We start from the raw sequence: 17,748 nt of genomic DNA, 5'->3' as shown, positions 1-17,748 counted from the left end.
ATACTACGTAAATATCTATTACACTGTGTTTAGGGAATGATAAAAGAAAAAGTACATTCATATTCACTACAGATGCAGTTTTGAGTCTGAATATCTCAATCTGAGATTGGTTGAATCCATGAATGTAGAACCCACAACTAGGAGACCCAGTGTATTAAAGTCAGAATTACAGGCCCATTTAGCCAGATGCTGGCATCTCAGACCTGTAATCCCATCTACCCAGGAGACTGAGATCTCAGGATGGCAGTTCAAAGCTAGCAGGACAGAAAAGTCCATTAGACTCTTATCTTTGATTAATCAGCAAAAGGCTGGAAATAGTGTGGTTTCTCATATGGTAGAGTGCCAGACTAGTGTAGAAAAAGCCAAAGGAAAATGTGAGGCCTTGAGTCCAATCCTTAGTTGGAAGTCCAAGGTCAAGGTGCCGGTAGGGTTGGTTTCTTTCTGAGGTCTCTTTCTGAGTTGTAGATGACTACCTTCTCTTTTGAAAAAAAAAAAAAAAGCTACTTACTGGGCTTTTGCTCTGAAGGGTAGGGGCTCTGGTGTGTCACCAGTCCTATCAGATTAGGGCCGTGTGTGTGTGTGTGTGTGTGTGTGTGTGTGTGTGTGTGTGTGTGTGTCTACCAGTCCTAGACCTTGAATTCAGACCTTGAATTCTGAGCTTCTTTTGCTCAAAGCTAGCACTCTACCACTTGAGCCACAACGCCACTTCTGGCTTTTTTGGTACTGAATGGTAGACAAGAGTCTACGGACTTTATTCCCCAGGCTAGCTTTGAACCACAATCCTCAGTTCTCATCCTCCTGTGTAGTTAAGATTAAAAGTGTGAGCTACCAATGCCCAGCTCCTGTGGTATTTCTTATGCTGGTACTGGGGCTTGAACTCAGGCCTTTGCACCATCTCTTGGCTTTTTCCCGCAAGGGAACATGTGAGCCACAGATCCGCTCTAGATTTCTGGTTAATTGGAGATAAGAGTCTCTACAATTTGTCTGACAAGGTCCTCATATCTCAGCCTCCTGAGTAGCTAGGATGACAAGCATAAACCACCAGTTCCCACCCCACTAACCTGTGGTATTTTGTTACAGTCCCAGAAACTAACACAGTCATTGCCTCTTGGTTTCAGGGATAACTGAAGGGCAACAGGCCCTCAAATGAAGGAAGGAAAATTGTGTTTCTCACATCCTCCTTGTCCAGTTCAAGGGAGCTCTACAGTTACATGAGGACAAATAGCCCACGGTAAGGAAAGATGAAATCTGAGGTCTGTGAATTCAGTCTGTGAATTCAGGGGGCTATGTCAAAGAACCATCCCCAGCCACACTGCAGGCGTAGTAGTGACTGCTTAGGGAACATTCAAAATGGTCTGAGGTTGCCCTCTAATGTTCCACCCAAGCATGTTCCCTGCCATGATATCCAGAATGCATGTGCCACTAGAGCTGGTCATGCCTTTGTTCAAAGAGCATGCACAGTGGTGTCAGCTCCAGCCTAGTTGCAGCCCAAAGGAAGTAGTATCTTACTCTGATTAGATGATGACACAGGAACTGTGGAAAGCTGAGCTAAATCGTGGACCACAGACCATGCCTCATGAGAAAGTCCTGCCAGATGTACAGGCTGGGAGCTATTGTCAGCCAGGCAGTGTTGGTAGATGAGAAGTTGTTCAGATAGGTGGGTGGACATGTCTATACCAAGATGTGTGCAGCCCAGAGAGTGAAATTGTGTGCGCACACAGTATACTTCTGCTCATATATGTGTGCACATTCACAAAGCTTTGTGCATGCATGCACTGTACATGTGTGTGCATTCATAATTTTGCTGCCTCGGGTGCAGGTATGGTTATATGTACATGGGCCTTAGCCAAGTGCAAGTGTACATTCTCATGGAGATGTTAGTGTACAGATGGCAGCAGGGTGCTTGTGTGTTTGTGCATAAGCAATTGTGCATGTGAATATGATTCTATAAGCAAAAGCCTATATCTGTGGTTCATGTCTGTGTGCATATGTGTATGGAGGGTGCTCATGAATGCTATGTGCAAGTGGCCCTCTGGCTGAGGCTGGTGTATCTGGTGTGTACCCATATAGACCACTAGGTGGTGGTCATGTGCAAGTAAGAGTGAACAGGTACACACACACACACACACACACACACACACACACACACACCTGGGCCTGGGTGTCAGTAATTATATATCTGTGAAAGCCTGTGTGTGCATGCATGTGTGTGTGTGCTAAGATCTCTATTAAGCTGGGCCTGAGTGTATACATCCCCAGGTGCCCATAAACATGTACATGTATACAGATGAATACTTCTTCGTGGGCATGGAGTGGGGTATGTGTGTATGTGAAAGTGACCAGGTGTGCTCATAGACCTGGCCCTTATTGTCTATGCACATCCATACATGTGTGTATATACAAATGCAGGTGTGTTTTGTCCTGTTTGTTCATTTATCTGTCTTTGGGAAGGTCAGGGGACACAGAAATGGAGGGACACAGGGTGAACAAATGCAGCAGTGATACTCACTAAACACTATGTTAAAAATGAACAATACAATTGTGTGTGGGAATGAGAGGGAAAAATTGAGAGAGAATGAAGGAAGAGGTGACATTGTCCAAAAAGAAATGTACTCTTAGGGCTGGGAATATGGCCTAGTGGTAGAGTGCTAGCCTCACATACATGAAGCCCTGGGTTTGATTCCTCAGCACCACATATATAGAAAAAGCCAGCAGTGGCGCTGTGGTTCAAGTGGTAGAGTGCTAGCCTTGAGCAAAAAGAAGCCAGGGTCAGTGCTTAGGCCTTGAGTCTAAGAGCCAAGTCAGGAAAAAAAAAAAAAAAAGAAAGAAAAGAAATATACCCTTTACCTGGCTTGTATAACCCATCCTCTCTACATCACCTTTATAACAACAACAAAAAATATTATCTTACCGGTCCTGGGACTTGAACTCAGGGCCTAGGTACTGTCCCTGAGCCTCTCTGTGCTCAGGGTTGGCACTTTACCACTTGAGCCACAGTGCCACTTCTAGTTTTTTGAGTATTTTTACTGGAGATAAGAGTTTCATGGGCTGAGCACTGGTGGCTCACGCCTGTAATCCTAGCTACTCAAAAGGCTGAGGTCTGAGAATTGCAGTTCAAAACCAGCCTGGGAAAGAAAGCGCATGAGACTCCTATCTCCAATTAATTACCAGAAAACTGGAAGTGACAGTGTGGCTCAAGTGCACTAGCCTTGGGCTGAAATGCTCAGGGACAGTGCCCAGGCCCAGAGTTCAAGCACAACAACCGACAAAAACAAACAAACAAACAAAAAAAACAACAACAGGGCAGGGAATATGGCCTAGTGGCAAGAGTGCTTGTCTCCTATACATGAAGCCCTGGGTTCAATTCCCCAGCACCACATGTATAGAAAACAGCCAGAAGTGGCACTGTGGCTCAAGTGGCAGAGTGCTAGCCTTGAGCAAAAGGAAGCCAGGGACAGTGCTCAGGCCCTGAGTTCAAGGCCCAGGACTGGCAAAAAAAAAAAAAACAGTTTCATGGACTTTTCTGCCCTAGCTGACTTGGAGCCATTAACCTCAGATCTCATCTTCCCGAGTACCTGGGATTACAGGTGTGAACCACTGGTGCATGGCCATTTTTTAAAATAAAACCAAAGGCAGCTAGGCCTGTAGGTCCACATGTACAACCTGAGGCCTGTGTACAAGTGTGTGTTCATGTCTCAGGTATGTCCCTAGGCCTTGGTGACCATGTATACATGTATGTGTACCCCTAGGGCAGCCATGCCAAAGGCATGTTCCTGAGCTTTTTCACTCAAAGCTGGCACCCTACCACTTGAGCCACAATTCTACTTCAGCTTTTTGATGACTTTTCTGTTTGGGTTGCCTTTGAACCTCAGTCCTCAGATGTCATCCTACTGAGTAGTTAGATGTGAGCTACCAGTGCCCAGCTAACCTGTGTGCTTTCAATCAGGCCATTTGTTCATGAATGTGACATTTGTCTGAATTCCTGGATGTCATTTCCCATGCTTTGTTTTCCCTGCTTTAACCTACTTCCTGATGAATAAAGATCAGAAGCAGCCACAACATGAAGTGGGAGGTGCTAGGAAGCCCCATAAAGCAGGAAGAAGACTTGTGCTCATTCTCAGAGGTTGCCCACAGCAATGGAGAAGAGCTGGACATGCAGGGCTGGAGTCTGCAGACAGACAGGGAAGTTGGGGCCCTGGCAAGGCTGGAGCCTGGGAGTAGAATTTATTTGTCCAAGAAATTATCTGAATCTCCTAACTTGTGGCAACATTTTCCTAGTCCTGGGAGGGGTCCAGAGATGAGGGAAGTTGAAGGGACAGCATTTATCTGTCTAGGATTCCACAAGCCTCTGGGTCCTCAGGATTGTCCATTGGCCAATGATTAGCCTATCTGCAGCCCAGGTCAGGCAAGTTTCTAATGGAAGGTGTAGCTCACAGGTAGTAAATGGGTGAGGGTGCCACTCTTTGGGACTCAAACCCCTTCCTATTCTGCTACTTCATACCCTGTCACCAAGGACAAAGCTTGGAAGTGTATTGAGAAGCCACATTCCTGCTCAGGCCTGTTATGGGAGAAGCCAGGCCTAAAGGGTTTGTAAGCCCTGGCTAAGAGAGGTGCATGCACTCCCAGCCCTGGGTCCCACGTGACCATGGAGAAGGAGGGAGAGGCAAGGGACCCCCTAAGCCTCCTCCTGGATTTGGTTGAAAAAGAATGACTGTTGCTTCTAAATTCCCAATCTAGCCCAGTTGGGGAACAGACATGGAGTGGGCAGAAAGATCTGCCTTTTGGTCTCAGCACCCCAGCCTGATTCAGTTTTGACCCTCAAGTCCCCCAGGTTCAGTATCAAGACCTGCCCATACCTCCACCCAAAACCAATAGCTTGCTTTTTTACTTTCCTTTTTTTTTTTCTCTTGTGCCGGTCCTGGGTCTTGAATTCAGGGCCTGGACTCTGTCCCTGAACTTTCTTTGCTCAAGGCTAGCACTCCAACACTTGAGCCACAGCTGCACTTGAGTCACAGCTCCTCTTCCAACTTGTTTGGTGGTTAATTAAAGATAAGAGTCTCACAGTCAGGTGCCAGTGGCTCATGCCTGTAATCCAAGGGGCTGAGATCTGAGGATCGAGGTCCAAAGCCAACCCGGGCAGGAAAATCTGTGAGGCTTTCCAATAAACTACTCAGAAAAAGTCAGAAGTGTGACTGTGGTTCAAGTGGTAGAGTGCTGGGCTGGGAATATGGCCTAGTGGCAAGAGTGCTTGCCTCCTACACATGAAGCTCTCGGTTTGATTCCCCAGCACCACACATATGGAAAACGGCCAGAAGGGGCGCTGTGGCTCAGGTGGCAGAGTACTAGCCTTGAGCGGGAAGCCAGGGATGGTGCTCAGGCCTTGAGTCCAAGGCCCAGGACTGGCCAAAAAAAAAAAAAAAAAGTGGTAGAGTGCTAACCTTAAGCACAAAGAGGCTCAAAGATAGTGCACAGGCTCTCAGGCTCTCATTTCAAGCCCCAGGACCAGCAAAATAAAATAGTCTCATGGACTTTCCTGCCTGGGCTGACTTTAAAGTATGATCACCAATCTCAGCCTCCTGGATAGCTAGGACTATAGGCATGATTCTCTGGCACCCACATCCTTTTCTTTCTTTTTTGTGAGATAAATTTTAAACAATTGAAGTAAAGTTATCCTGTGCAAGGTTAATGATGGAACTTATAAAAAACGAAGATCTGTGTGATTTCCTAGGCATGTGGTCTCAGCTACTCTAGAGGGAGTGGAAGGAGGATCTGGGTCAGAGGCCCTTCTTCCAGGAAAAAGCTAGAGATGCTACGTGAGAAACAAAGTAAAAGCAAAAGAACGGCCGGTTGTGGCTTGGCAGTAGGGTGCCCACCTAATAACTAAGCCTTGAGTTCAAACTCCAGCACCACTAAAATGATTGCAAATGTAAATTTACTTAGGAGGCTAAAGCTTGAGCTGAGAAAGTTTGTTTGAATCCTGGACTAAAGACTGAATCCAGCAGTAAAGATTGCTTAATTATTAATTAATTGACTAAAAAATACTGGATTTCAGTGGCTCACTCTTGAGACTTATCTCCAATTAACTACTAAAAAGCTGAAAATGGACCTGTGGTCCTGTGGTAAAGTGCCAGCGTTGATTGAAAAAGCTAAGGAAGTCCCAGTACCAGCATAAATATTTTATTTTATTTACTTTTGGTTCATCATAGACCTTGAACTTAAGGCCTGGGCACTGTCCCTGAGCTCTTTTGCTCAAGGCTAGCACTCTACCACTTGAGCCACAACTCCACTTCTGGTTTTTCTAGTGGTTAAATGGAGGTAAAAGTGTTACTGCCTGGGCTGGCTTTGAACAGAGATTCTCAGACCTCAGCCTCCTGAGTAGTTAGGATCGCAGATGTGAGCCAGCAGCACCCGGCTGGCACAAATCTTTTTTGTTGTTTGTTTGGTTGTTTATTGTTTTTGCCAGTCCTGGGGACTGAACTCAGGGCCTGGGCACTGTTCCTGAGCTTCTTTTGCTCAAGACTAGTGTTCTACCACTTGAGCCACAGCACCACTTCCAGCTTTTTCTGTTTATGTGGTTCTGAGGAATCAAACCCAGGGTTTCTTGCAAGCTAGGCAAGCACTCTACCACTAAGCCACATTCCCAGCCCCATTGGCACAAAACTTTAACATGTGTTCATTTACTATTTCTGAGTCATGAAGTGACCATTCTTGGAAGTCACAATTTCTATGCATCTTCCAGCTCACAGAACAGATGAGGTCACCAAGGCAGAGGAAGTAACCCTTGAAGTAACCCTCAGGGAGTAGGACTAGGAGGCAGAGCAAACTCCAGGTTGACTAGGCTCTGCTCTGTCCCTAGAAGGAGCAAGGAGGTTGAATGATGCACAGGATGGGAAGGGGGCCTGTGACAGCTTCACCATGAGTTTATGGAGAAGTTAAGGGTCCCTCTGTCAGTTCCCTACCCTCTGTGTTGTGTGCTGATTCAGATAAGCAGCCAGCTCACCCCCAGTTACCCTGAGCAGTGGTAGTGCTGAAATTCCCCATTGCTGTCCTGGGCTGTTGTGCTGACATCACCTATGGGCAGGATTTTATTCTTGGATGGGTTATTTCAACTGCTGGGCCTCCGTGTGTGTGTGTGTGTGTGTGTGTGTGTGTGTGTGTGTGTGTGTGTGTGTGTGTGCGCGTGCCGGTCTTGAGGCTTGAACTCAGGACCTGGGTACATCCCTGACAAGGCTAGTGCTCTACCATTTGAGCCACAGCTCCACATATGGATTTTTGGTGGTTAATTAGAGTAAGAGTCTCACAGACTTTGCTGGCCAGGCAGGATTCCAATCTTGATCCTTCCATCTCGGCCTCCTGAATAGCTAGGATTACAGACATGAACCATCAGTGCCCTGCTAATAGCAGATTTTTGTTTTTCCTTCCTTCTTTCTTTCTCTTTTTTGGTATTACTGGGGTTTGAACTTAGTACCTCACACTAGCTTGGCAGGTTCTCTATCAATTGAGCCCCAGCCCCTGCCATTTTTTTTGCTTTAGTTATTTTTGTATTAAATCTCCTATCTTGGGCTGGGAATGTGGCTTAGTGGTAGAATGCTTGCCTTAGCATGCATGAAGCCCTGGGTTCGATTCCTCAGTACCACATACACAGAAAAAGCTGGAAGTGGCACTGTTGGTTCAAGTGGTAGAGTGCCAGCCTTGAGCAAAAGAAGCTCAGGGACAGTGCCCAGGCCCTGAGTTCAAGCCCCAGGACTGGCAGAAAAATAAAATAAATTTAAAAAATAAATAAATCTCCAATCTTTTGCCCTAGCTGGCCTCAACTCACAGTCTTCCCAAGTAGATGGGATTAATTGTGTGAAACACAAAGCCCTGATATGCAGAAACTAAGCTGATCACTAGTGGCTCATACATGTAATGTTGCAACTCAAGAAGTTGAGAGGGCTGGGAATGTGATTTAGTGGTAGAGTGCTTGCCTAGTATGCGTGAAGCCCTGGATTCAATTCCTCAGTACCACATAAACGGGGGGGGGGGGGGGGGGGAAGCCGGAAATGGTGCTATGGCTCAAGTGGTAGAGTGCTAGCCTTCAGCAAAAAGAAGTTCAATGCCCAGGCTCCTGAGTTGAAGCCCCAGAACTGACCAAAAAAAGTTGAGAGCTGAGGATCATGGTTCAAAGTGAACTTGGTCAGGAAAAATCCAAGAGAATCTTATATCCATCTACGTTACCAAAAAAGTCAGAAGTGGACCTGTGACTCAACTGGTAGAGCACTAGCCTTGAGCCAATAACTAGACAATGCCCAGGCCCTGAGTTCAAGCCCCAGGACACACACACACACACACACACACACACACACACACACACACACACGAAAATGTTTTTAAAAGGCTTCCTAGGACCCTTTCCAGATGATGATGACCTAGTAGGACCCAGTTGCTTCAAGCTTGGATAAGACCCACATTAAGTTCTTCCTGGGTAATAAATAAGGGAAGTCAGATTCTTGGCAGGGAGGACATGCCCCTCCTCTCTCTGGAGCCTCCAGACTGTCATTTAGGGGATCCTGGGGTCTGGGAGACAAAGGAAGAGAAGCACAAGGATATCCAACTGTGGAGTGGGATGCCTGGGGAGGTGCCTTCTGGGTTCTCGGTTTTCACATCTGCACAATGGGAATGCTGGAGTTGCTAAATCCATCTCCAGCTACTCTTTTTCAATACAGATGGGTTTTGAATTCATAGCTTCACACTTGTTAGGGCAGATGCTCCGTCATTGAGCCATATCCCTAGGCCTTCATCTACGGTTTGGAGAAAAAAAAAAAACAGATGGTCTCCAAGCTTCTAACAGCTAGACATTGAAGTTCCTCCCTTCCCCTGCTCTTGAAAATGAAGTCTGCCAGACAAGGAGAATGCACTCCTCCTCACATACCCAGCATGGGAAGTTACCCAGCAAGTTGACCAACAGAGAACCCGGTTGCCCAAGTTTATGGGCTGAGGAGGAGTAGATTTGGTCCCTGGTTTTTCCCTATGCCTGCTTGGGGAGCTTGTGGGGCCACAGGACATATTGAGGGGCCTGAGGTATTTCTTCCTGTCTGAACTCCTGTGAAATGCCCACCTGGGCAGAAAGGGCAAATGTACTCTGTGATATGTGTAAATGGTAAAGGGAAGAAAGTCAAGTCAAATCAGTTAAAGATAGTAGGAGGGAGTAATGAGAAAAGCATGGGCCTAAGTGAGCAAGAGCACTGGAAATGCATAGCACAACCATGCACTAGACTCTATGTAACTGTGAAGGGAATCATCTGCCTTGTCTTTGACAGCATGGACCACTGGTAGGATTTCACAATGGGGTGCTGCCTCACCAGCCCTCAACAGTTACAAGTCCCAGACCTTGACAAAATCTCACATTTTTCTCAGTTCCACCCTCATGGCTTGGTTTAGGGCACACACCTATTACGTGATCCTGTGGTCAACATTAGGGACTGCTCTCATTGGCTAGGCTAATCAGTTTGTCTGTGGGAGCCTCCCCTCAACACCCAAGAACTGCATGTGGTCAGCAAGCTGACATATAAAAATGATGAACCAGGGCTGGGCATTGGCTTAGTGATAGAGTGCTTGTCTAGCATGCATGAAGCCCTGGGTTCCATTCCTCAGCACCACATAAACAGAAAAGGCCAGAAGTGGTGCTGTGGCTCAGGTGGTAGAGTGCTAGCCTTGAACAAAAGAAGCTCAGGGACAGTGCCCAGGCCCTGAGTTCAAGACCTAGGACTGGCAAAAAAAAAAAAGATGAACCAGTCATCAATGTCTCATTCCTGTAATTCTAGATACTCAAGAGACTGAGATCTGAGGATTGGAGTCCAAAACTACCCTGGGTAGAAAAGTATTTGAGACTCAATCTCCAAAATAACCAGAAAAAAATCTGGCTGGAGGTATGATTCAAGTGGTAGAGCATCTGCCTAGCAAATTCAAGGCTCTGTGCTCAAATCCCAGTATCACAAGAAAGAAGGAAATAAAGGAAATGGAGAGTGGGTGGCGTTTAATTGAAGGGAATGAGCCAGTGCTGATTTGGCAAGAGGAATGTGAACTGCTACAGTGAGTAATTAATTAATTCTTCAGGAAAAAAAACTGGTTTGTCTACTGCCTCTGAAACTTGTTTAAAGGTCCTTAGTTTGTTTCTTTTTTGTGCCAGTCCTGGGGCCTGACCTTGGGGCCTGGATGCTGTCCCTAAGCTTCTTTTGCTCAAAGCTAATGCTCTACCCCTTGAGCCAAAGCTCCACTTCTGGCTTGTTATTATTATTATTTTCATTATTATTATTAATTAAAGATAAGAGCCTCATGAACTTCCCTGCCTAGGCTGTCTTTGAACTTTATCCTCAGATCTCAGACTCTTGAGTAGCTAGTATTATGGTGTGCACCATCAGGATCATGTTTGTTTTTGTGCTAGTCCTGGAACTTAAACTCAAGGCCTGGGCACAGTCCCTGAGCTTCTTTGGCTCATGTCTAGTGCTCTAGCACTTGGGCCATGTTATGCCAAGTCGTGAGAAGACCACCAAGAAGGCCACCGAGACTCAGACGTTCCGAAATGCAAAAGCAAGGCTTTATTCAGGTGAGCTGCAACTCAGGCCTTGTCCTACACACTGGTGGAAGAGGTGGAATGGTGGAAAAGGACAAGCCAGCACCAAGACAGTTCATTAAGCTCTGAGGAGTAGGATGGAGATAGGCTGTTCCGTAGGACAGGCCAATGGAGGCCTTTCTTTTGTCTCTTTTGTGTTCAGGTGAACTTTGGAAACCTGGTGGTAAAAATGATTTGACTGGAATTTCTAAAACTGCCCCTTGAGAGGTACTAAGAATTGGAAAAGTTTTTTAAATGGTTAAAAAGTTTATTTATCTGATGTGATTTGATTCCTATGCTATTTTTGTAATTTGGATTTTAAAGGATATATATTAAACTAATGGGGATAGAAGTAAACTCTCATTAACTCTATGTATGTAGGAAGAAATGGCAAAATGGGCTAACATTTCTCACTAATTTATTGGAAAGCTAAATGGATAAGTATTTCTAATTTTGTAATTGTGATTCTTGCATTAAGGAAAAATTGTCATTTGAGTTCAAAGGTCTTCATGCCATGCGGTAACTGGGACTGAAGAGAAAAAAAAAGAGACTCTTTTACAAGACAAGCAGCCCAGAGGCAAAGGGAAGCACCTGGTTTCAGAATGCCTGTAAGCTTCAGAGTTTTTTCCAATGCAGATAAAAGCCAAAGTGTTAGTGTTAAAGCAGAGGTTAGTAAAAAGGCTTTGGAAATCAAGAATACATTTCTAGATAATAAATTTGGAAGTAAAATTGTCCCAAATGATTATTGCAAAGTGAGAAAAGGAGAATTAGGGCTACCAAAATGTTTAATTGCCATTCCAGTTTCTTTGTAGGTTTTTTTGTAACAGTTTTCAGCAGGCCCACAGAGAAGGACAGGTGATACCTACAAGTTTGTCAAGATGCAACATTGTTCCAGGTAAGAGCATGCTTAAAAACTACTTCTGTGGGCTGGGAATATGGCCCAGTGGCAAGAGTGCTTGCCTCGTATACATGAAGCCCTAGGTTCGATTCCCAAGCACCACATATATAGAAAACGGCCAGAAGTGGTGCTGTGGCTCAAGTGGCAGAGTACTAGCCTTGAGCAAAAAGAGGCCAGGAGCAGTGCTTCAGGCCCTGAGTCCAAGGCCCAGGACTGGCAAAAAAAAAAAAAAACCTACTTCTGTGTGGACCACTTTGTTGCTTTTTTTTTTTTTTTTGCCAGTCCTGGGCCTTGGACTCAGGGCCTGAGCACTGTCCCTGGCTTCTTTTTGCTCAAGGCTAGCACTCTGCCACTTGAGCCACAGCGCCACTTCTGGCCATTTTCTGTATATGTGGTGCTGGGGAATCGAACCCAGGGCCTCATGTATACGAGGCAAGCTCTCTTGCCACTAGGCCATATCCCCAGCCCCACTTTGTTGCTTTTAATTGGAGTAAAGTGGCCTCTTGTAAGACTCATTGATCTGAAATCTGTAGTTCAAAGCCAGCCCGGGCAGAGAAAGGTCCCTGTGAGAGTCTTCATCTCTAGTTGGCCAGCAGAGTGCTGGGAACAGAGTCGTGAGTCGCTTTGAGGCTCAAAGTGGTAGGGTGCTAGTCTTGAGCTGGAGAGCTGAGGGACAGCACTCAGGCCCTGAGTCCAAGTCCAGTGAAAAGTCACTCCTGGGACAAAAGTGATGGAGCATCCAGAGGCAGTAAGCCACTGCCTGGATGGCAGAGATGGTGTCAGATCCTAGAGTCACTCCTGTTTGGCCTTTCAAAAGTTAATCAGAGGGGCTGGGAATATGGCCTAGTGGTAAAGTGCTCGCCTTACATACATGAAGCCCTGGGTTCGATTCCTAAGCACCACATATTATACAAAAAAGCCGGAAGTGGCGCTGTGGCTCAAGAGGTAGAGTGCTAGCCTTGAGCAGAAAGAAGCCAGGGACAGTGCTCAGGCCCTGAGTCCACGACCCAGGACTGGCAAAAAAAAAAAAAAAAAAGTTAATCAGAGCCGGGAGGTCCTAGAAGAATAGTTCGTAAGCATGCCTTTCTAATGCCCATGTCTGTCTACTGGGCAGGAACTTGCCAGTCATCTGTGGTAGAGGGTAGTAAGTAGAGGGTAAGTTTGTCAAATGGGAGGATAGTTTAAAATCCCAACCCCCCGCATCTACTCAAAGCCCTGACTGGCAGTGAGAATTTTAAGCTGGTACACCTGTTTAGGAAAGAAAGCTTGTAGACCTGAGATTGTGTCCTTATTGAGATCTGGTAAAGGCCTGCAAAGGTAATGTAGGCATTTTTTTAGGTCATCAGAAATCAGTTACCCAGTCAGTCAGGGAAGAGCTTTTACAAACTAGAATTTTGTTAAAAGGCACACATTTGTAAACCTAAAGTCACCTATCTGGGCTTCATATTAAAAGAGGGCAAGCATTGGCTGTCGGATGCACGTAAAGAGACTGTGCTAAAAATCCCTGTGCCTAAGTCAGCCAGACAAGTCAGAGTTCCTGGGAACAGCGGGTTTTTGCTGGCTGTGGATACCTGGGTTCGCTGAGATGGCCAAGCCTCTATATGAAGCCACCAAAAACCTCCCAGAATTTCATTGGACTGAGCAGATGAAAAAAAGCCTTTGAAGCAATCAAGAAAAGCCTTCTGGAAGCCTCTGCCTTAGGCCTACCTGACATGAATACCAAGAGAGGGGGCTACTGACAGCCGAAGGAAAGGCATGAGACCGCGAATGTAGTGGCTAAGAAGATCCTGGAAGAAATCCTACCCAGGTATGGCTTCCCATCCATCATTGGGTCGGGCAACGGGCCGGCCTTAGTCTCAAAAGTAAGTCAGAGAATAGCCGCTGCACTGGGGACAGATTGGAAATTGCATTGTGCTTATAGACCCCAGAGTTCAGGACAGGTAGAGAGAATGAATCGGACTCTAAAAGAGACCTTAACTAAATTGGCCTTAGAGACTGGCGCAGACTGGGTGTCACTCCTTCCTTTTGCTCTGCTTAGAGGAAGAAATTCTCCCTATCAGCTTGGCTTTACTCCTTTTGAAATAATGTACGGGTACCCCCCCCCCCCCGCCCATTATCCCTAGCCTTCAGACTGAATTGCTTGCTGATTTAGATGATACTGAATTTTTGTGTAAACTTGATTATTTGCAGCTTGCGCACAAGAGTATGTGGCCCCGGGCTGGGAATATGGCCTAGTGGCAAGAGTGCTTGCCTCGTATACATGAGGCCCTGGGTTCAATTCCCCAGCACCACATATATAGAAAACGGCCAGAAGTGGCGCTGTGGCTCAAATGGCAGAGTGCTAGCCTTGAGCAAAAACAAGCCAGGGACAGTGCTCAGGCCCTGAGTCCAAGGCCCAGGACTGGCAAAAAAAAAAAAAAAAAGAGTATGTGGCCCCAACTTAAGGCATTATATGATTCCGCTTCTGTCCCTACCCCCCATTTATTCAGACCAGGGGACTCTGTGTTCGTCCGGAGGTATAACCCCAAATCCTTAGAACCACGGTGGAAGGGACCCTACGTGGTGCTACTGACTACTCCCACCGCCCTCAAGGTAGACGGCATCGCCACTTGGGTCCATTGCTCCCACGCCAGGCCAGGTGACCCCTTTGCCCTGGACGAAGACTACTGTGGTGGAACATGGGAGGTATCCAAGCACCTGACTCAGCCGCTTCACCTTCACCTCAAGAAAAGAAAGTTAGACTGAATATTGTTATAATTTTCTTTTTGCCTTCTTTCCTTGCTACCCTAGCTAATGTTGATGCTATTTTTGGCAGCTCACTCCAAAGTGGGGTGACCCCCTTATTTTAGCAACTTAGGAAGCCCCCTTAGGAACCTGGTGGCCAGACTTAGTAGTAGACTTATGTGATCTGGCCGCAGGCAACTGGGATGTGCCAGATCACTCGAACCCAAACCTGAATGAGCAGGAGTCCTGTAAATTCCCATGCAAGCAAGAAGGCATTGGTAGTTTTGGGCTTGCTCAGGAATACGGATATAGCCACCCGACCCTTAGAGCACAGCTGAGAAGTTTACCATTCTATGTATTATTTTGTTGCTGACATTTGGACCCTAAACCCTATACAGCTAATGGTAAAAGGCTACACTGCTGTAGCTCAAAAAGAAGTCTGTATAGCTGAAAGTTAACTTCCAGTTTGAAGTAATCCTGCAGTCCCTTGGTAAAGTAGACTAAGGTTATAGGTTCCTGGCTAGGTAACGTCAACGCCCCTCAGTCAGCCTGAAGAAGCTACAGAAGACGATCTTCACCCATCATCCCCCCTTTAAAACCAAGGGACCAGAGTTGTTTTTGGTTACTACTTTGGGCCCTATTGGCCCATGCCTTATCTCTATATCATCCCCTAGACATGCAAGCCATTGAAATGGACAGAAGGGAGCCAAGATTGGCTCCCAAGGTACCAAAGAGAAAAGGGGGAAAATGAAGAGCCAGATTAAAGCCATTTTGAAGTCAGGCCGCACTTTACCACACAAACCTGAGATAAGCAGGCCCTGTGAGCAAACCCAGAACAACCTTATTAGGGCCCAGCCGGTCAAGAACTCTAACCACCTGGGAATGCTTAACTCTAACTGCCCCGGAATGCCTCGAACCCTGAGCCAATCAGATTTGTTCCTGTGTCCTAATCTTGCTTGAACACCTGATTGCTGTAACTTTGTTTTTTGCCTTTATAAGCTCTGTGAAATCGCAGCTCAGGGCTTCCTCCTAACCCGCTGCGTCGGAGTATAGGACGAGGCCCGAGCCACGGCCCGGTTGAATAAAGCCTTGCTTTTGCATTTTGGAACATCTGGCTCTTGGTGGTCTTCTTGCCACTTAGGCATAACAGGCCACAGCTCCATTTCCAGCTTATTTTTGGTAGTTTATTAGAGAGAAGAGTCCAGACTTTCCTACCTGAGTTTCTAAACTATGATCCTCACATCTTAGCCTTCTGAGTAACTAGGATTACAGACGTGAGCCACTAGCACCCTGCTCAGTCCTTTGTTTTGGTTTGTTTTGGTTTGTTTGCTTGTGCAGGGCCTCATGCTCTTGCTTAGCTTTTTTCCACCCAAGACTAGTGCTTTACCATTTGAGCCCCTTCACTTCAGGCTTTTTGTTTTTGTTTTTGCTGGTTTTGAGGCTTGAACTCAGCGCCTGGCCATTGTTCTGAGCCTTTTTGTTCAAGGCTAGTGCTCTACCCCTTAATCCACAGAGCCACTCCCAGCTTTTTGGTGGTTAATTGGAGGTAAGAGTCTGATCGAGAGACAAAGGGTAAAATACGAGAAACAACAACAAAAGCAATACTTGCAAAACTGTTTGGTGTAAGTGAACTGAACACCTTGGGGGGGGAGGGGGAGGGGGTATGAGGCACAAGGTAACAAACAGTACAAGAAATGTATCCAATGCCTAACGTATGAAACTGTAACCTCTCTGTACATCAGTTTTATAATAAAAACTTTTTTAAAAAAAGTCTGATCGAGGGGCTGGGAATGTGGCTTAGTGGTAGAGCGCTTGCCTAGCATGCATGAAGCACTGGGTTCGATTCCTCAGCACCACATAAACAGAAAAGGCTGGAAATGGCACTTTGGTTCAAGTGGCAGAGTGCTAGCCTTGAGCAAAAACAAAAAGCCAGGGACAGTGCTCAGGCCCTGAGTCTCAGCCCCAGGACTGGCAAAAAAAAAAAAGTCTCATGGACTTTCCTGCTGGGACTGGCTTTAAACTTTGGCCTTCAGATCTCAGCTTCCGGAGTAGCTAGGATTATAGGTGTGAGCCCCCAGCAGCCAGCCACTTAGGCATTTTTACTGGCTAATTGCAGATAAGATATCTCTTAGATTTATCTGCTCACCCTGGATTTGAATCACATTCCTGAGATTTCAGCCTCGTGACTGCTACATTATAGGCATGAGCCACCAGCATGTGGCTGAGGTTTGTTATGCAACCAAATTACCCTACCTCTCTTAGCCACCAGAAATTCTAGCTGCTATGACAGATGGCAAGATAATTTATACTAAAATGGGAATGATTCCCATGAGTGATGGAACACGTCTGTGACAGAAGCTGTCTATAAAGACAAAGGCTCTTCAGGCTGAATCTAGGGCAATGCAGCTAAAGGATGGGGGAGGGAAGATCTCTGGGGAGAATTCCAAGTACTCAGTGAACCAACTCCAAGACAGCTGAGGAGGAGAAAGCAACCTCCTTCCCAGCTCATGTCTCTGCAGAGCAGATGGCCCTCTAGGCACAGGAGAGTTCCTGCAAATGCTGCTCCCTTCTCTGGGGGAATCTGTGTCCCACTGTCAATCTTTCTGTTTGGCTCTGCTCCAAGTGCTGTTGTGTAGGTATATATTTATTGAGCAGGAGTTTCTTTTTAATTTTTTTCAGCACTTGGGATCAAACACACAGCCTCATGCATGCTACCATGGAGCTGCAACCCTATGCATCAGTTCCTGACTCTAATTTGAATAGGATCTCTGGCTTGCTCCGTTTGCTTGCTCACAGCTGGTGCTCTACCACTTGAACCATGCTTCCAGTCTGACATTTTGCTGGCTATTTTTTTATTGGCAGGATGATGTGCAGAGGAGTTTCAGTTACATACATAAGGGAGTGAATACATATACATTTCTTGTCATACTTGTTACCCCCTTCCTCATTCTTCTCCTTCCTTCCCTCTCCCCAACTCATCTCCCTTGCTTTCTTATTTTTAAACTCTTCCCCTTGATGAACATTGTCAATCTAGTCTACAGTGCTTATGACCTCTATGATTATTAACAATATAACAATTCCTTCCAAATCAGGTGATATATACATCAACAGTCCTTTTGCTTAGTGTAATCTGTTCTTTCTTTTTCTCCCATTTCTTTCCTCCTCCCCACTGTCGTTGAGTTGCTTAGTTTGCTCTCATTAGTGTCCATTGCAGCTGCAGAGAATTTAAAGGACCCTATACTCTTTGCTGGCTATTTTAGATATGGAGTCCCTCATCTTTGTGCTCAGCCTGGCTTTTAAACACAATCCTACAGATCTCAGTCTCCTGAGTAGCTAGGATTATAGGAATGAGCTCAATTTTATCTCTGATTGTGTGTGTAGATGTGTGTGCGTGCACGCACGTGTGTGCACACACACGCCACTAATTTGAAGGCTTGATCTCAGGGGCCTGGGCACTATCCCTGAGCTTTTTTGCTCAAGGCTAGCCCTCTACCACTTGAGCTACAACTCCACTTCTGGATTATTATTTTTGTAG

The sequence above is a fragment of the Perognathus longimembris genome, chromosome 28 (assembly GCF_023159225.1).
Source record: "Perognathus longimembris pacificus isolate PPM17 chromosome 28, ASM2315922v1, whole genome shotgun sequence".
NCBI classification, from domain to species: Eukaryota; Metazoa; Chordata; class Mammalia; order Rodentia; family Heteromyidae; genus Perognathus; species Perognathus longimembris.
This window is presented reverse-complemented; position numbering follows the sequence as displayed.